The sequence below is a fragment of the Pelophylax lessonae genome (assembly GCF_965119305.1).
Source record: "Pelophylax lessonae genome assembly, chromosome: 3".
In the NCBI taxonomy this organism is placed as follows: domain Eukaryota; kingdom Metazoa; phylum Chordata; class Amphibia; order Anura; family Ranidae; genus Pelophylax; species Pelophylax lessonae.
In genome coordinates this window covers 493,447,653-493,466,099 of record NC_138770.1, presented here as the reverse complement: position 1 = coordinate 493,466,099, position 18,447 = coordinate 493,447,653, and the positions used below count along the sequence as shown (strand labels likewise).

At 42.5% G+C, this 18,447-nt stretch overlaps 1 protein-coding gene across 2 annotated transcripts in view; it reads left to right on the top strand.

Moving 5' to 3' along the window:
* Positions 1–18,447, top strand: part of ARHGEF33 (Rho guanine nucleotide exchange factor 33) — a 242,473-nt gene that overhangs the window by 111,053 nt on the left and 112,973 nt on the right. The window lies entirely within an intron of this gene.

Here is an 18,447-nt window from a genome sequence, read left to right as displayed (position 1 = left end):
CAACAAGAACTCATTTAGATGCCATTTAAAGGGCTGGGAGGGAATATCAGAAGGATTAAAAGCTGCTGGGACAATGCTATTGTCTGACCAAGCTTTAGGAACAAATTGTAGCTCGAGCAGAGATATGTTAAAGAAAAGGTGTTAGCACTTGTTCATGAGTAAAAGCAATACTCAGGGTAAAAGTAAGTATAGCCTTTAATTTATATTAATTTATGGGCTAATTATTACATTTTTCAAGAGTTAAATCAAAGACAATTATGAAATCTCCAGCCAAAAATGAATATGCAATATTGGATATCTTTTGAGCCAAAATTGTAAAAGTAGTGAAAGCTTCTTCTGAAAGGGTGAAGCAGCTAATGATGTAGATTCTTGGATCATAAAATTGTCAGACAATAAACAAAATCTACCGGAAGTGTACAATATTTCTTTAGGGGAACTAGTTGCTATATAAAGTTTCCACACATGTTTAGTTGAGGTGAGTTGAGGTTTAGTTAAAACTCTGAAAAATATAGATTGTTTTTTGTGAAAAAACGAGGAGAGCAAGAGTTGTATAACACGTTATTTTAAGTACAGTTACATAGTATGGTTAAAAAAATGATGCAAGTCCATCTAGTTCAATCTATGTAGTTTGGGAGAATGGAATCTGTATTGTACACCAAGATGACGAAGAATATCCAGACACCTCAGAGAAGATGGTTGAAGCAGAAAGGAGTAGCTGTTATAGGCTGCTTTACAGTACATAAATATCAAAACTTGTTATGTGTCCTTCACTCTATTAACCACTTTCGGACCACCCGCTACTTTGACGTTAAATACCTGCCATAACCCCGGTATTTTCTTACAGGGTGGACGGTCCCCTTTCACATGAAAGTGGTCCCAGTGGCGGATTCGCCGCGGGATCACTTTTATGGGCAGTGGGAGAGGTGTCCCCTCTTCCGACCTTTCCTGGAGCCGTCGGTAGCAGGGAAAACGATCCGGTATGTTGTAGTCCTAGGCAGGAAGTCGAGTGAGGGCAAGATAGCTCCCACTCCACTCTATAGCCTTGGAGGACCGAAGCAACGTCATAATTCACTTCCTCCCAATGCCCTAAAGGGCACATTTTTTCTCATGCTGAGAGTATAGCATCAAGTCAAGTAAACTCCTGGGATATTGATCTGGTCAGTTTAGTAGCAGAGGGGGTTGGTAATTAGTTTCAGCTGCTTTTGTGTTAATGAAATTAACAACAGGTGCACTGGATGGGCAACAATGAGAGGACCTCGAAAACAGGAATGGTTTTTACAGGTAGGGGCCACTGACATTTATTTTCCCTACTCATCTTTTCTGACTGTTTTTCACTAGTTTTGCATTTGGCTAGGGTCAGTGTCACTACTGGTAGCATGATGCGATACCTGGACCCTATAGAGGTTGCACAGGCATTTTAACTCCTCCAGGATGTAACATCAATACCTGCCATTGCCAGAAGGTTTTCTGTGTATCCCAGCACAGTCTCCAGAGCATTGAGGAGATTCCAGGAGACAGGCAGTTACGCTAGGAGAGCTAGTCATGGCCGTAGAAGGTCCTTACCCATCAGCAGGACCAGTATCTTTTCCTCTATGCAATGAACGACAGGAGGAGCACTTCCAGAGCCCTACAACATGACCTCTAGCAGGTCACTGGTGTAAATGTCTCTGACCAAACAATCAGAAGCAGACTTCATGAGGGTGACCTGAGAGTCCGATATCCTCTAGTGGACCCTGTGCTCACTGCCCAGCACCATGGAGCTCGATTAGCATTTGCCATTGAACATCAGAATTAGCAGGTCCGCCACTGGTGCCCTGTGCTTTTCACAGATGAGAGCAGGTTTATGTACAGGCTCTGTACCAGCCAGCCAGCCACCCACAGGCCCTGTACCAGCCAGCCACAGGCACTGTACCAGCTAGCCAGCCAACCACAGGGCCTGTACCAGCCAGCCACCCACCACAGGGTGCCAGGCAGCCAGACACCCACCCACCCACCACAGGGTGCCAGCCAGCCAGCCACCCACCACAGGGTGCCAGACAGCCAGCCACCCACAGACAGGGTGCCAGACAGCCAGCCACCCACAGGCCCTGTACCATCCAGCCACAGGCACTGTACCAGCCAGCCGCCCACAGGCCCTGTGCCAGCCACCCACCTACCCCACAAGGTGCCAGCCACCCACCACAGGGTGCCAGCCAGTCACCCACCACAGGGTGCCAGCCAGCCAGCCACCCACAACAGGGTGCCAGCCAGCCACCCACCACAGGGTGCCAGCAAGCCAGCTATTAAGCATTAAACAAAAATTAACATGTTCTGTACCAGATTTGTGTCACAAATTGTCTTTATTTTTCAAAACTTTTTTTTGAAAAATAATTTTTATTCGTTTTTTAAGGAAGACAATAACAGACATTAACACAAGAAAAACAAAGCACCCCAAAGACCACTTCAGGGGCAACTAACTATACAAAAAAAAAAAACTCTCTAAACAACAACCCCCCCCCCCACCCTCCCCCAAACAATCATCAGCAATCTGATAAAGAGTCCAGGATTACCGAGGCAAGTTGATCGGCACAGGCCGGCGCCATGGAGCACTCCGCCGTACACCGAACCGTGGAAATAAAGCTCTCAAACACTTCCTATGCAAAACTGTCCTAGTTACTTAGAAAATAATAAAAGCAATCATGGTTGAGGTACCAAATTTGCAAATGCGAAGCCAGTGTTTAGCAAAGCATAGTAGATATCATTAACTCACAGTGCCCGAAGACTCAACCCACGCCCTCCATACCTTCTCAAATTTTTTGGGGCAACCCCTGGAAATGTAGGTCGCCTTATAAAGAGGTAGCACTGCATTCACCAGGCCCTTCCAGAACAACAGCAAGGGGGGAGTTACCTTTTTCTAATGTAGTAGGATAGCCTTTTTTGCATAAAATAGAAGAATAACCAGTAAAGTTCTATGTGCTACCGAGGGCACCACCTCCTCCACCAAACCCAATAGACATACTCTCGGGGTCAGTGGAATCGGGGTCAGCAGCACTCCTGCAAAACAGGACATTACCTCTGACCAGAACCGCTGGATCTGAACACAGTCCCAGAAAACATGGGTCGCATCCGCTGGGGAGGCGGAGCAACGCCAACATTCATTGAAAATGATAAGGTGCGCTAAAACAAATGTATGAATCCAACTCAAGCAAAATAAAAATTGCAATCAAACATGTATATTGGATAATAGGTGAATGGTGTATTTCAAAAGTCCATAATAAATCAATCATAAGTGTCCATATGTGATGAATTAGAACTGGTGATCCACAAAATAAAAAGTTTCTTCAACTTCAGTGTGAAAAAAACCCACTTTTTTTTTTTTTTTCCTTTCCCTCACTTTAAGGATGGCTCTTTGCAGGGTCCGTCCTCATATTCTGTCTACACCATAATTTTTTTTTTTTTCCCCCCCTCTTCGACTTAGCACATTTGTATTACTTAACACATTCTGAATATCTGTAGTATATTGTTTTAAACAGCTGGCGCAAGAGCCTTGAGAGATTCTGCTGTATAGTCATGTTTTCACCTAGTGGTATTTTTTTTGCTGTTTTCTTTTTCTTTTTAGGGAGTGGGGGGGGGGGGGGTTGGACGTGGGTGGGGGTGGGAGGGAGAGGGAAACCAGAGGCGGACACAAGTATAGGGTGGTTTCATCTGAGGCTATAAGGCTAGCCCGGGCTCGGCTTTAGCTGCGCACTGGGGTCTCTCCCCTTTCCTCCACCAACTCTCGCCTATTTCCCACTGCCCTCACCTAACGGAGGGGGGGGCGGGGTGAGGAAATGTGACGAGATCTGGGGGAAACCCCTATATACAGGATAATAAGAGGAAGAGAGTAAAACGAACTGTTACTTATCGGGATTTGGGGACATTGAGGGGAAGAGGAGGTAGCTTGGGGGGGCGGAGGGAGAGGGGGGAGGCAGTTAAGTGCCCCCGCCCTCTGCCTGCCATGGGTGGGGGGGAGGGTGGGGGAGAGAGGAGGATTTTTTTTTTTTTTTTTCCCTTCACTTCAAGGATGGTTCCTTTTTTTTTTTTTTTTTGGGCCTCTCTTATATTTTGACTACACAAGACCTAAAATACTAGGTCCCTCTGGGGTTGTTTTTTTTTTTTTTGCGTTTTTTTTTTTTTGCGTTTTTGTTGAGGGTTTTTTTTTTTCTCACTTTAAGGATGGTTCCTTCTTTTTGGACCTCCCTTATATTTTGATTGCACAGACCTAGAATATTAAGTCTCTTTTTTTTTTTTTTATACTTTCTTCTGCTCTCTCCACTCCTCTGCTCTCTATCCCCCCCCCCTCCAGGTTGTAATTATTGCTTGTATCCCTAGACGGGAGACGGGGGTAGGGGGAGGCTTTACTTTGAGAGAGGGGAAACTGGCTTGGGCTTTACAAATTAAAAGATCGAAGATAGATCGAGCGGGAGGGGGCACGGGATAGCCCGCAGGGGAACACTCCGGGGCATATCGACCCACGGAGAAAGTCACACAGGTGGCACCCATAAAGTGCCGTGTGAAATAGGGATAAAATATTTATCCAAGGTGACGGGAGAGAGAAGCGGTCCTTAGTGTAGGACCGGTATCTCTTACACGTCATTAGAGGGAGAGGGAAGGGGTGTTTTTTTTTTTTTGAGCATTTAGTGATCCACGGCTGTCGATGGAGGATTTAAAAATTGTGTCATATAACGTTAAAGGGTTAAATGTACCAGAGAAAAGACATATGCTAGTGACAGATTTGAGACGTTTGCGCACCAGTGTGGCTTTCATACAGGAGACACATTTCAGGACAGATAAACTACCTTTTTTAAAAAATAAACACTTCCCATATGTATATCATTCTACGTATTCAAAATCGAAGTCAAGGGGGGTATCCATATTAATAGCAAAAGAGATTCCATGGACCCTTCAAGATAGTGTTTGGGACCCTGAGGGGAGGTTCCTATTTGTCAAAGGATTATTTGGCGATATACAAGTAACAATGGCAACGGTGTACGCACCGAATAACCGACAAGATAGGTTCATATATAGAACTCTAGGTGAACTGGTAAATTTTACGGAAGGCCAACTAATTATAGGTGGGGATTTTAATGTTCCTATGTCACCAAAAATGGATACTTCATCAGGGTCCTCAACACTTACAGGGGGAATGAATAAAAGGATTTTAAAAGCTCTACATGAGGCCCAATTGATTGAGGTTTGGCGCCTGCAACATCCATCCGAAAAGGATTACACATTTTTCTCTATACCACACAAGAATTACTCCAGAATTGATTTTTTTTTTATACCACATGGGCAGCTTCAGGCAGTGAAAGAAACCGGAATAGAAAGTATCACGTGGCCTGACCACGCACCTATAACGCTAATATATAGCCTAGGAATAAACCCTACTCAGAGGGGGAATATGTGGAGGCTAAATGAGAGCTTGTTACAGAAAGAGGAGATATTAAAAGAAGTAGAGGAAGAGATGAAAGCCTTTTTTGAGATAAATGATCTACCTAGTTGTAGCATAGGAACGTTATGGGAGACTCATAAGACAGTGGTTAGAGGCATTTTTATTAAACACGGCTCACGTATTAAGAGGGAAAGGAATAAACAGCTGTCACAACTTGTGGAAAAACTTAGGACCCTAGAGATAGAGCATAAACAAAGCGTAGTAGACAAAACAATAGCAGAATTAAAATCAGTCAGAAGGCAAATAACAGACTTACTGCAGTTTAAAGCGAAGGCCGCAATACAAAGAGGGCATAAGCTAAATTATGAATCTGGTAACAAATGTGGAAAAGTGTTGGCTAGATCCATACAAAGGCAGAAATCAAGGTCATATATTCCCCATATAACTACAGCAAAAGGTATTAAGAAATCCTTACCAGCACAAATACTGGGGGAATTTGAAAACTATTATACTGCATTATACAATTTAAAAGAAACGTCGCCTAGGCAAAAAGATATGGAAAGTTATTTAGCTCAATCACAACTTCCCAAATTAAAGGAGGAAGATAGAGAATATCTAGAGACTAGGATCACCATTGAGGAGATACAACAAACACTAAAAACAATGAAACAGGGGAAGGCTCCTGGCCCGGATGGCCTGACAACATGCTATTATCAGACATTGATCCATATCTTAGGTCCCTATTTGGAAAAATTGTATAATGCAACAGATGTAGAGGGTAAGCTGTCCAGGGACACTCTTACAGCTCACATTTCACTAATATTAAAAGAAGGGAAGGACCCAGCACAATGTAGTAGTTATAGACCCATATCTTTGTTAAATGTAGATCTAAAGCTGTATACTAAAATCTTAGCAAATAGACTAGCAAGATCCCTCCCGAGCATAGTGCAGCTAGACCAGGTTGGCTTCTTAAGATCGAGGGAAGCAAGAGATAATACTACAAGAATATTGAATATATTACAAGTAGTGAAGGAAAAAAAAATCCCTTGTGTAGTCCTGAGCACGGACGCCGAGAAGGCATTCGATCGAGTGGGATGGCCCTTTTTGTTCTCGGTGCCTGGTTACATTGGCTTAGGAAAGGTCATGCTGGATAGAATAGCGAGAGTATACACAGAACCAACGGCAAGGGTGAAAGTTAACGGGCTCCTGTCAGAGGCTTTCCCGGTAAGCAATGGTACAAGACAGGGCTGCCCATTGTCGCCCTTGCTATTTGCTCTGACAGTGGAACCTTTCTTGTGTAGGGTTAGACTTAACCAAGATATCGAAGGAATAAAAATAAAGGGAAGGCAATACAAGATAGCTGCGTATGCAGATGACCTTCTATTTTCTATGTCGAATTCGGGAATCTCGCTGCCAAACCTGATTCAGGAGTTCAAAAAATTTAGGACCATGTCTTATTTAAAGATTAATTATGGAAAATCAGAGGCAATGGGGGTGGGGATGCCAGTGACCCAAGTTAACCTGTTGAAAAGCAATTTTGGCTTTAAATGGAAAGACGAAGCAGTAAAGTATTTAGGGACATATATACCGGCAAAGTTATCACAAGTTTATGACTTAAATTTTCCACCCTTGTTGAATATGACCAGGAAATTATTGGAACAATGGCAATGGTTTGGTAAATGTAACCTATTATAGATGATGATCTTACCAAAATTCCTCTACCTGATAAGAGCATTACCAGTGAAAATCCCAAGGGCCTTTTTTAAGGCAACACATTCCCTATTTCTGAAATATATATGGTCTTATAAAAAACCTAGAATAGCGCGTAGAATTTTATCCTTACCAAAGGAGAGGGGCGGGTTGGCAATCCCTGACGTTTACATATATTATCAGGCAGCTCAGGTGAGCAGAGTACTAGACTGGTGGCATCAATCAGAAAATAAAGTATGGATACAAATTGAACAGGCACAAACGGAAGTAGACCTAAAAAGGGCTTTGTGGTGTTATGAATCTCTGCCTAAGGACCTGAAACAACACCCAATAATTGGCAACACACTTCGAGTATGTACACAACCAAGCACATATAATAAATTGACAGAGAAAGAGTCACCTTTGTTCCCGATTCTGGGGAATCCCCAGTTTACCCCGGGTCTAGATACTAGACAGTTCCCAATATTGAGGAAAATGAAGCAGGAACAAGCCTCGTCTTTTTTAATACAAAATAAATGGCCCACAGTAAACCAATTGGTGGATAGAAACGGACCATTCGATATATCCTTTTGGCAAGCGGTCCAATTACATCACTACTTGGTCTCAATATCAAACCCGGGTAGCTATGGTAGAAAACTAACGAGATTTGAAAATTACTGTGTAAAATCAGGAAATATATCACGTACACTATCGGTTGCCTATGACATGTTAATAAATCCAGAGGAACAACCGCAGCTCCCGTGGGTGGGAAAGTGGGCAAGAGATTTGGCAATCGATCTGTCGGGGGACCAGGTCCAGAGGATATTGAAACTTGCTTTTAAGACAGCTAGATGTACGAAGATTCAGGAGCTGAATTATAAGGTCATAACAAGATGGTACATCACACCCAAGAAAATACATACTTGGTTCCCGAGAGAAACAAATAATTGCTGGAGATGTAGGAAAGAAATAGGCACGGTGTTCCATATCTTCTGGTCCTGTCCTGAAATAAAGCCATTCTGGGCGGGGGTCAGGAATATTATACAGAAATTCACGGAACATAAAGTGGAGGAGGACCCGGGTTTTTTTTTGCTACATCTATCAGATATACCGGTAAAGAGATATGAAAGTTCTATCATCCCCTTCCTGGTTAATACGGCTAAAGCATGCATTCCAGGCAACTGGAAGAAAACACAACCACCCGCATTAGCAGAATGGATAAATAGAGTAGAAGAAATGAGAAGAATGGAAGAGTTAATTGCTTTTTCACAAAATAGACAGGAGAAATACAAAAAAATTTGGGATCCATGGAACCACTTTATGGTTTCTGAAGAGGGTAATAATATGTTATAGGATAAGTTAGGAGGAATAGATCTGAGGAGAAGATGACTTCTCCTAATCGACAGCCGTGGTTCATAGGGGTTCAGAATTTTAAAGGGGAATAAAAGGAAAGAAAAGAAAAAAATTTTTATTTTTTTTTATTTTTTGGGTGGGACGGGAAAGGGGAAAAAAAGTGGGAAAAAATACAGGATTATAGGATAAATAAGATATAAAAAAGGATGTAATGATAATTATTGTAATAGAGATGGCTTTTTATGCTGAAATGTTACATGTATGTATTGTTTGAAAATCCTGAATAAAATTCATATTTGGAAAAAAACCCACCAAGTGAAATTCCTCCTTACCAGACGGAAATAAGGTGCACGCAAAAATACAAATCTACTGATGACCCCAAATCATAAGTGCTTCCAATCTCCAAGTGAAACACCCAAAATGGTCCCTTACCAGACAGCAGGTAATAAGCGCTTGTAATTCAACTGATATCCACTACCTCCTCCTCCGTATCCAGCCTACAGCACGGTAAATCTCAGACCACAAAGTCGGTGATTTCCAAGCATAGGATGTAAAAGGATAAAGCAGCCAATAGTGTGATATCTTCTACACAGTTTATTTGGAAAAACAATATTGCACTTACAGGAGATGAATGGTAAATCAGCATAGATGGTATTATTGCCGGAATTCCTTAAGCTGGGCTCGCGTCAGGCTGCAGCACGGACCACGAGCAATCGTACTTGACGGTTACGCCTCCTCTCTGATGCGTTTCTTCCTATTGGACATCGACCGAGATAGGAGTGGTTTGCGTACCGTCACTTCAGCCTTATATGCATCTGAACTAGCTGCCATACTTCCGGTGTCCGCAAAGGACGTCTATCCCTTCCGTATAGATGTCAATATGAGGATGCAATTTGAATGGAAAACAAAGCAATTTGCTACATTACGGAACTACTAGGTCCCGATCTAGTGACAAAGTCAATCTATATATTGAAAATAAGCCAATTGCCGTAACGATCTAAATTCCAAAAAGGGTGACACCGGAAGTGATAGATAGCATAGTTCCTCTGTGCCTATACCCCAGTTTAGCATTTAAAAAGTGTTTTTCTTTCATATTTAAATTACCTGCGGACAAAGGAGGGGGTATTGTGTTGTTAAGCAAAGATCAATACAGGAATGAAATGGAGAGACTCCTTTCAGACAATGACACGTATGAGATCTTGAAAAAAGACCCCACACACCTTTATAAGAAAAAATTGGAGAAAATAGTCAATAAAGGTTTTGAAAATGGGATTATAAATAAAAAGGAGAAAGAATTCCTGATCCCGCTGGCCCCCAGGATACCCACGATTTATTATCTTCCGAAGGTGCACAAAAGCCTCACTAGACCACCAGGGAGTCAGCGGGATTGATTCCGTGACCTCTAGAATAGGAAGATATATACATTTCTTCTTGCAACCATTAGTACAGGAGACACCCGCCTACCTGAAGGATACGACCCAATGAATCCAGGAAATGACCAAGTTAGAGGTTAAAGGTGACGTATTGCTAGTCACAGCAGATGTGACATCATTATATACGGTTATACCACACCATATAGGTTACGAAGCCGTCTGCACCTTTTTAGACGGGAATTACGAAATTCCGTTTGAACAAAAGAAGTTCATTTTGGACCTCTTGGTATTTGGTACTGAACATAATTACTTCTACTATGGTTATACGTTCTATCGTCAGCGCCTAGGTGTAGCTATGGGGGCAAAATTTGCCCCCAGCTTAGCTAACCTATTCATGGCCTTATGGGAAGACAGAAATGTCTTCTCTAACAGAGCCAAGGAACTTATTCTCTGGAGGCGCTATATAGATGACACATTGATGGTATGGCAAGGTGACAAAAGTTCACTACAAAGGCACATGGAAGATCTGAACTGTAATGATTGGGGCATCAGATTTACGTACCAACATAGTGCTAGAGCAGTGAACTTTCTAGATCTTACGATTCTGAGACAAGGCTCGGGTTTTAAGACCAAATCCTACTTTAAGCCCACCGACAGGAACGGTTTTATAGCGCTGGACAGTTGCCATCATCCCACCTGGCTTAGAGCTGTACCCAAGGGACAGCTCAGAATAATCAGGCGAAATTGTACAGAGGATACAGATTTCCTTGATCAGGCATCAACTTTAAAACAGAGATTCTTGGAAAAGGGATACAAACCAGAAGAACTGGATAAGGAAATCCAAACTCTCAGTTCGGTTAAACAAGAGGCATTAGTCGCACCGAAAGATGGAGGTGCTCCAGGGAGAAACAATTCTCATTCTGAATTCGCCTTTCTCACCCAATTCTCATGCCATTATAAATGGCTGAACCACGTTTTTCGGAAGCACTGGGGAGTCCTACAAGGGGACAAGATCCTTGGACCTGTGTTACCTATTATTCCAAAGGTTATTTACAAGAAAGCTCGAAATTTGAAAGACATGATAGCACGGAACCCTGTGGAGAAGCCGCACATGTCAAGGATTTTTACTGACATGAAAGGCTTCTTCCCTTGTAAACAGTGTAGAATATGTAAAGAAGCTAACACAGTTAGAACCAACAAATTTCGATCCACAGTTACAGGGAAAGAGTACCCCATTAGGGATTGTATTTCCTGTCACACTAAGGGGGTAGTATACCTATTAGAATGTGACTGCAATTTACAATACGTGGGAAGAATCATCTGTACTGCCTCGATACGTATTGGCAAACATCTGGCCAACATTTATAAAGGCTTCCCGGGGCATAGTGTGTTTCAACACTATGCCAAGTGCCATAAGAAAAGTCCGAAAAATTTGAAAATAATCGCCATAGAAAAATATGTGCCGCACTGGAGGGGGAGCAATCTGAGAAGATGTATATCCAGGAGGGAGACTTTCTGGATATACGAGCTCAGATGTTCCAGACCCCTAGGACACAACGTAGAGTGGGATATCAACGCCCATATCAACAATAGTTGAAACATACATGTACACTTCTCATTTCTTTATTCATCTTCTTTTATCTATTTTAAATATTTTAATATAAATTTTTTTGGTAGTTATGCCAAAAAATTTTTTTTAGCTATTTTTAATCTATTTTATAATTGATCCCCAATGATTTGTGGCCCAGTGTCGAATGTTTGCCGAGAATCTGTGAGGGAATAATTTTATTGCAACTGTTTTATTTCTATATATTTTAAATATGAAAGAAAAACACTTTTTAAATGCTAAACTGGGGTATAGGCACAAAGGAACTATGCTATCTATCACTTCCGGTGTCACCATTTTTGGAATTTAGATCGTTACGGCAATTGGCTTATTTTCAATATATAGATTGACTTTGTCACTAGATCGGGACCTAGTAGTTCCGTAATGTAGCAAATTGCTTCGGTTTCCATTCAAATTGCATCCTCATATTGGCATCTATACGGAAGGGATAGACGTCCTTTGCGGACACCGGAAGTATGGCAGCTAGTTCAGATGCATATAAGGCGGAAGTGACGGTACGCAAACCACTCCTATCTCGGTCGATGTCCAATAGGAAGAAACGCGTCAGCGAGGAGGCGTAACCGTCAAGTACGATTGCTCGTGGTCCGTGCTGCAGCCGGACGCAAGCCCAGCTTAAGGAATTCCTGCAATAATACCATCTATGCTGATTTACCATTCATCTCCTGAAAGTGCAATATTGTTTTTTCAAATAAACTGTGTAGAAGATATCACACTATTGGCTGCTTTATCCTTTTACATCCTATGCTTGGAAATCACCGACTTTGTGGTCTGAGAGTTACCGTGCTGTAGGCTGGATACGGAGGAGGAGGTAGTGGATATAAGTGGAATTACAAGCACTTATTACCTGCTGTCTGGTAAGGGACCATTTTGGGTGTTTCACTTGGAGATTGGAAGCACTTATGATTTGGGGTCATCAGTAGATTTGTATTTTTGCGTGCACCTTATTTCCGTCTGGTAAGGAGGAATTTCACTTGGTGGTGGGTTTTTCACACTGAAGTTGAAGAAACTTTTTATTCTGTGGATCACCAGTTCGAATTCATCACATATGGACACTTATGATTGATTTATTATGGACTTTTGAAATACACCATTCACCTATTATCCAATATACATGTTTGATTGCAATTTTTATTTTGCTTGAGTTGGATTCATACATTTGTTTTAGCGCACCTTATCATTTTCAATTATTATTTATATTCATCTGGCACTGAATACCGGTAGCAGCTTTAACGACTATCAGCGCACCCTCCCACATACATACTATAACGCCAACATTCAGCCAATGACGTTGGATAAATCTTTACTAGGCGGGCAGGGGTATAGTAGATCGTGTGCAGAAATTTAAACTGAATGAGTTTGTCTCTGGCAGCCACCAAATATTTAAAGGGTGCAACCCACACTTCCTCCCAGTCATCTCCCTGCAGGTCAGTCACCTCAACTGTCCATTTCTTCCTACATCTGGCAATACCAGTGGTGTCAGTTTAATCTGGCAATGTCAGTCATGTCAGCTTCCGAGGACGTCAACGTAATGACGAAACATGTAAAGCTGACGGACACGCCCACCACGGACATCTGAATCGGATAGACACGCTACGTTCATCCGCCTGCTAGTTGCTGTAGAGAGAGTATGCTGAGAGCAAACACAGCAGCCACACGGTACTAGTGCATAGAGCGGTTAGCGCGCGGGGGGGGGAGCGGGGAAGTTTTCTTGAAAGCCGATTGTGTATTTTTACTGGCATTTTTAATAAATTAAGATATTTTAAGAACCTATTACGCTATGTGGAGCCCCTTGGTTTTTTTTGCCTGAGCTGTGTAGGAGACACTGGCGAAGGTGCAAGGAACGGCATAGGGAGTGGACCCACGGGCTTGAGAGTCGTCCTGTATGCAGATGCATATCCATTGAAATAAAGCTCAAGTTTAACTTTATCTGGTAAGCCCCCACCTACCCACGAGGTGTATTGGGTAATAAGAGGTTTCCATCATTGGCTGACAAGAGACTCCCACCACTTTTAAGAGGTTCCCACCATCACTATGCCTTTGCATGCCTAGGAATGTATATGGATTAATGCAAGGCAAAGATAAAGGACTGATTTGCAATTTTCACAGAGCACTGGAGCACTTGTTATAAATATATGCACTTTACACTGATATTGTTTACAGTTTTATGCACTTTACATACATTAATTGGAGATTAATTTATGTATACCGCTGGCTAGCGGCAGATTAATTGCACTTTATTTATTGCACATATTGCACAGTTGTTTATATTAATATAATGTAATTATGTATATCATTATTTGAAGTAGGGAGACTTACACATATTAGGATTACTGCACTGCTGTTTATGTTGTTTAGCGTTTGTTTTATTATAGTGAAAGTGGAGCAGCTGCGTTCTCCTTCATAGTATTTATACACGGTTTTACTATTTATTTTTACACAATAGATTGACGCAGGTGATTTTCACTTAATATACTTTGCTACAATGTAAAGTAGTGAGTGTACAGCTTGTATAACAGTGTAAATTTGCTGTCCCCTCAAAATAACTCAACACATAGCCATTAATGTCTAAACCGCTGGCAACAAAAGTGAGTACACCCTTAAGTAAAAATGTCCAAATTGGGCCCAATTAGCCATTTTCCCTCCCCGGTGTCATGTGACTCCTTAGTGTTACAAGGTTTCAGGTGTGCATGGGGAGCAGGTGTGTTAAATTTTGTGTTATCGCTCTCACTCTCTCATACTGGTCACTAGAAGTTCAACATGGCACCTCATGGCAAATAACTCTCTGAGGATCTGAAAATAAGAATTGTTGCTCTACATAAAGATGGCATAGGCTATAAGAAGATTGCCAAGACCCTGAAACTGAGCTGCAGCACGGTTGCCAAGACCATACAGTGGTTTAACAGCACAGGTTCCACTCAGAAGAGGTCTCGCCATGGTCGACCAAAGAAGATGAGTGCATGTGCTCATCGTCATATCCAAAGGTTGTCTTTGGGAAATAGATGTATGAGTGCTGCCAGCATTGCTGCAGAGGTTGAAGGGGTGGGGGGTCAGACTGTCACTGGTCAGACCATACGTCTTACACTGCATCAAATTGGTCTGCATGGTTGTCATGCTAGATGGAAGATGCAGAAGAAAGCCCGCAAACAGTTTGCTGAAGACAAGCAGTCTAAGGACATGGATTACTTGAACCATGTCCTGTGGTCTGATCAGATCAGGATGAACTTTTTTGGTTCAGATGGTGTCAAGCGTGAGTGGCGGCAACAAGGTGAGGAGTACAAAGACAAGACAAGTGTGTCTTGCCTACAGTCAAGCATGGTGGTGGGAGTGTCATGGTCTGGGGCTGCATGAGTGCTGTTGGCACTGGGGAGCTACCGTTCATTGAGGGAACCATGAATGCTAACATGTACTGTGACATACTGAAGCAGAGCATGATCCCCTCCTTTCAGAGACTGGGCCGCAGGGCAGTATTCCAACATGATAACAACCCCAAATACCCCTCCAGGACGACCACTGCCTTGCTAAAGAAGCTGAGGGTAAAGGTGATGGACTGGCCAAGCATGTCTCCACACCTAAACCCTATTGAGCATCTGTGGGGCATTCTCAAACAGAAAGGTTGAGGAGCGCAAGGTCTCTAATATCCACCAACTCCGTGATGTCATCATGGAGGAGTGGAAGAGGACTCCAGTGGCAACCTGTGAAACTCTGGTCATCTCCATGCCCAAGAGGGTGAAGGCAGTGCTGGAAAATAATGGTGGCCACACAAAATATTAACGCTTTGGGCCCAATTTGGACATTTTCGCTTAGGGGTGTACTCAATTTTGTTGCAAGCGGTTTAGACATTAATGGCTGTGTGTTGAGTTATTTTGAGGGGACAGCAAATTTACACTGTTATACAAGCTGTACACTCACTACTTTACATTGCAGCAAAATGTGAGGGGTGTACTCACTTTTATGAGCTACTGTATATACACATACTGCTCAAAAAAATAAAAGGAACACTTTGAAAATACATCAGATTTCAAAGAGGAAAAATATCATGCTGAAAATCTAGGCTGATATGGACTGGGTAATGTGTTAGGAACCAAAGGGTACCACATCCTTTAAAGGAAATGGAAATGATCAACCTACAGAAGGCTGAATTCAAAGACACCGGAAAATAAAGTAAAAAAATTATGCAGCAGGCTAGTCCATTTTGCTAAAATTTAATTGCAGCAACTCAAAATGGTACTCAGTAGTTTGTATGTCCCCCACGTGCTTGTGTGCATGCCTGACAATGTCTGGGTATGCTTCTAATGACATGACAGATAGTGTCATGAGGTATTTCCTCCCAGATCTGAACCAGGGCATCACTGAGCTCCTGAACAGAGGTGCAACCTGGCGGCATCAGATGGGCCGAAACATAATGTCCCAGAGGTGTAGATTTGGGGGCCATTCAATAGTATCAATTCATTCATCCTCAAGGGACTGGCTGCATACTCTCGCCACATGAGGCCGGGCATTGTTGTGCACCAGGAAGAACCCAGGACCCACTACACCAGCATAGGGTCTGACAATGGGTCCAAGGATTTTATTCCGATACATAATAGCAGACAGGGTGCTATTGTCTAGCCTTTAGAGGTCTGTGCATCCCTCCATGGGTATGCCTCCTCAGACTATCCCTGACCCACCACCAAACTGGTTGTGCTGAACGATGTTACAGGTAGCATAACGTTCTCCACAGCTTCTCCAGACCCTTTCACGTCTGTCACATGTGCTCAGGGTGAACCTGCTCTCATCTGTGAAAAGCACAGGGCGTCAGTGGCAGACCTGCCTATTCTGATGTTCAATAGCAAATGCCAACAAGCTCCTTGGTCCCAGACAGTGAGCACAGGGCCAACTAGAGGATGTCGGGCCCTCCGGCCACCCTCATGAAGTCTGTTTCTGATTTTTTGGTCAGAGACATTCACACCAGTGGCCTGCTGGAGGTAATTTTGTAGGGCTCTGGTATTGCTTATCCTGTTCCTCCTTGCACAAAGGAGCAGATACCGGTTCTGATACTTGGATAAGGACCTTCTACAGCCCTAACCAGCATTCCTAGAGTAACTGCCTGTCTCCTGGAATCGCATCCATGCCCTTGAGACTGTGCTGGGAGACACAGCAAACCTTCTGGCAATGACACCCATTGATGTGCCTTCCTGGAGGATTTGGACTGCCTGTGCAACTTCTATAGGGTCCAGGTATTGCCTCATGCTACCATTAGTGGCACTGACCCTAGCCAAATGCAAAACTAGTGAAAAACAGTCAGAAAAGATGAGTAGGAGAAAAAAAAAAATACCAGTGGCCTACACCTGCAAAATCATTCCTGTTTTCAAGGTCGTCTCATTGTTGCCTATCTAGGGCACCTGTTGTTAGTCAGTTTCAGCTGCTGTGATATTAATTAAGCTAACAACCCCCTCTGCTACTTAACTGACCAGATCAATATCCCAGGAATTTAATTGACTATATATATATATATATATATATATATATATATATACAGTGCCTTGCAAAAGTATTCGGCCCCCTTGAACTTTTCGACCTTTTGCCACATTTCAGGCTTCAAACATAAAGATATAAAACTATAATTTTTTGTGAAGAATCAACAACAAGTGGGACACAATCATGAAGTGGAATGAAATTTATTGGATATTTCAAACTTTTTTAACAAATAAAAAACTGAAAAATTGTGCGTGCAAAATTATTCAGCCCCCTTAAGTTAATACTTTGTAGCGCCACATTTTGCTGCGATTACAGCTGTAAGTCGCTTGGGGTATGTCTCTATCAGTTTTGCACATCGAGAGATTGAAATTTTTGCCCATTCCTCCTTGCAAAACAGTTTGAGCTCAGTGAGGTTGGATGGAGAGCGTTTGTGAACAGCAGTTTTCAGTTCTTTCCACAGATTCTCGATTGGATTCAGGTCTGGACTTTGACTTGGCCATTCTAACACCTGGATATGTTTATTTGTGAACCATTCTATTGTAGATTTTGCTTTATGTTTTGGATCATTGTGAAGACAAATCTCTGTCCCAGTCTCAGGTCTTTTGCAGACTCCAACAGGTTTTCTTCCAGAATGGTCCTGTATTTGGCTCCATCCAACTTCCCATCAATTTTAACCATCTTCCCTGTCCCTGCTGAAGAAAAGCAGGCCCAAACCATGATGCTGCCACCACCATGTTTGACAGTGGGGATGGTGTGTTCAGGGTGATGAGTTGTGTTGCTTTTACGCCAAATATAACGTTTTGCATTACTGCCAAAAAGTTAGATTTTGGTTTCATCTGACCAGAGCACCTTCTTCCACATGTTTGGTGTGTCTCCCAGGTGGCTTGTGGCAAACTTTAAATGACAATTTTTATGGATATCTTTAAGAAATGGCTTTCTTCTTGCCACTCTTCCATAAAGGCCAGATTTGTGCAGTATACGACTGATTGTTGTCCTATAGACAGAGTCTCCCACCTCAGCTGTAGATCTCTGCAGTTCATCCAGAGTGATCATGGGCCTCTTGGCTGCATCTCTGATCAGTCTTCTCCTTGTATGAGCTGAAAGTTTAGAGGGACGGCCAGGTCTTCGTAGATTTGCAGTGGTCTGATACTCCTTCCATTTCAATATTATTGCTTGCACAGTGCTCCTTGGGATGTTTAAAGCTTGGGAAATCTTTTTGTATCCAAATCCGGCTTTAAACTTCTCCACAACAGTATCTCGGATCGGCCTGGTGTGTTCCTTGTTCTTCATGATGCTCTCTGCACTTTAAACAAACCTCTGAGACTATCACAGTGCAGGTGCATTTATACGGAGACTTGATTACACACAGGTGGATTCTATTTATCATCATTAGTCATTTAGGTCAACATTGGATCATTCAGAGATCCTCACTGAACTTCTGGAGAGAGTTGGCTGCACTGAAAGTAAAGGGGCTGAATAATTTTGCACGCCCAATTTTTCAGTTTTTTATTGGTCAACAAAGTTTGAAATATCCAATA